Source organism: Hyaena hyaena, unplaced genomic scaffold (genome assembly GCF_003009895.1).
Source record: "Hyaena hyaena isolate Hyena2069 unplaced genomic scaffold, ASM300989v1 scaffold_228, whole genome shotgun sequence".
Taxonomy (NCBI): Eukaryota; Metazoa; Chordata; class Mammalia; order Carnivora; family Hyaenidae; genus Hyaena; species Hyaena hyaena.
In genome coordinates this window covers 2,354,996-2,357,227 of record NW_024080860.1, presented here as the reverse complement: position 1 = coordinate 2,357,227, position 2,232 = coordinate 2,354,996, and the positions used below count along the sequence as shown (strand labels likewise).

Below are 2,232 nucleotides of genomic sequence, written 5' to 3'. Positions count from 1 at the left end.
AGATGTGGAGGCAGGGGAGGGGGCAGGGCGCTGGGGACAGGGGCAGTGGTCCACCTTGGTGTGGTCGCCTGGGAACAGGTTCTCTGTCATGGGCCCCGCGTACTCAGCAGCTGCAGTGCTCCGTCCTCAGCACAGTCTCCAGCAGCTGCAGCCACCGGTCCTCATAGCCCTGCTTCATGTGGATGTCCACGGTGGGCATGTTCTCATAGCCTCTGGCCAGCCTGGAGTCCTGTGGGCGGTGGGCACTGAGTCCCAATGGGGTGGCGCCAGCCTCCCCCCTCCTCTTGCCCTGGGTCATAAAGCTTGTGGAACCATGTCTGGCAGCCTCATCCACTCAGCCTGACTCACTCCTGCAGGCCCTTTATGTCTCAGTGAAGACGTCACCTCTTCTGTGAAGCCTCTCAGGTTCCCCATGTCTGGGCCAAGGGCCTGTTCTATGACTCCCACAGCCTCTGAGCTGCTCATCCCAGCCTTCAGAAGCTCGGCTCCTGCTACTGACTGTAGGTGGTGATGTGCAGGGGGTGGGGCGGACAGGGCCCGCGCAACCCAATGCACCACCCCGCCTGGGCCTGTGGTCGCCACCTGGGACTTGTATTTCTTGAATGAATGAATGATCACAGCCATGCCCTCTGTGAGTCCCCTCCCTCTTGGCGACCCCTCTGGTGCCACTCTAGATTCCATGTCGCTGGCTTACAGCCACACCTCCCTCCCCCAGGGACCCTGTCTCCTCCTTGCCCCAGGCCCCCTTACCTCATGCCCGCCTCCTGACCACTGGCCATAATGCTCCATTTCCTCCACCAGCTCGTCACACATCTGGTCTGACAGCAGCGGGAACCAATACACGTCTGGACACGGCTGAGGAGGCGGGGGAGGAAGGACAGAGTCTGGGTGGGGGGCTGCCCTCGGAGACCTCTCCAGGAGAAGCCAGGCAGCCAAAAGAGGGGAGAAAAGACCGGGAGCGAAAAGGGAAGGCAAGACACAGAGGAGCTGGTGACATGGGGGTCTGAATACAGGGATGGGCCACAGCCAGCGTGGGACCAGGTTGGATCAGAGATGGTGGGAGCAGCTCAGAGAGCACAGCACAGGTGGCAGGAGGTGCTGGGGTCCCGGGCTCGGAGCTTCTTTACAAAACTGTCGCTTCACCCATAACAGTAACAGCCCCGAGGACCACTGGGGTAGTGGTGGGTGGGGAGCTGGAAGGCCTTTCTGCCCAGCCTGCGCCCTTATCTGCCTGCAGAGAGCAGCCTGACGCATGGGAGGGAGGAGTGCTGGGAGACCGCTAATCCAAGCAGTGGACTCAGGGTGCGACGGCCACCAGGGCAGTCTGGGGTCCCACGGGGGACTCACCTGCTCCACAAGTCCCTGCCCTTCCAGGGCCCGGCTGTAGTTCTCGTGAATGTACTGCTCCTGCCAGTCCTGCGGGAGGGGAGTGTTGCGCACCTTGTCCTGTGCCCTCTTCACTCCATCTGGTCCCACCCAGGAAACCCACTACCACAACAGCCTGTCCCGAGGTAGAAGCAGACCCTGCAGGTGAGCACTTGTGCGTGTGCACGTGCGTCTGCATCCTCCTTCAGAGAGGGGCACACTGCTTCTCTGAGCAGGGGGCCCCCTCACTCACCAGGAGGTTGTCGAAGATCTGCCAGAGGTCAGGTGCAGATGGTCGGTGTCATAATGGGAGGTGGCCAGGAGAGGGACGAATTCCTGCTGATTGCTGAGGTGGAGGAAGACCACTGCGGGGAGGTGGGCAGTGTGAGACGACCCGGGGGGGGGGGGCTGCTTCCCACACCCCAGCACTGGATCCCCAGTCCCTGTTCACCTTGTCCTGCCAACTCTTACAGAAGGCCATTTTTCAGTCCGTGTCACTGCCCGATACACCTCCCTCTAGGGAAGTTCTGTCCTCAGTGTCTCCCATGGATCATATCAGACGGGGAATTGTAGGGCACATTCCATATGCTCCTAGGGGCACCCACGCCAGGGTCAGGTACGCAAAAATCTGCCAAATTCAACCCAGCATCCCCTTCCCTCGGAGCTCTGGAGCTTGGCTCCGGGCATGTTTGGGGTGGGGATGGTGCCCGAGATCCCTTCACTTCCTCCCCCTTTCTGGCGATGACCACCCAGGAATCCAGAAAGCTAGGAGAGCTTGGAGTTAGATGCCTAGATTCTGGGGCTGAGGGAGGCGGGTCCTGGTAGCCAAGGGGAACTTGGGAGAAAAGCCCATAAATTTTGGATAGA

The 2,232-nt window shown here is 60.7% G+C and overlaps 1 long non-coding RNA gene across 1 annotated transcript; it reads right to left on the bottom strand.

The window, feature by feature from the left end:
• Positions 1–201: 201 nt before the first annotated feature.
• LOC120239340 lies at positions 202–1,641 on the bottom strand. Its single transcript, XR_005530407.1, has 4 exons — positions 1,619–1,641; positions 1,348–1,416; positions 751–855; positions 202–229 (listed from the first exon to the last, which is right to left on the bottom strand). It is a non-coding gene; the product is annotated as an uncharacterized LOC120239340 (long non-coding RNA).
• Positions 1,642–2,232: the final 591 nt, after the last annotated feature.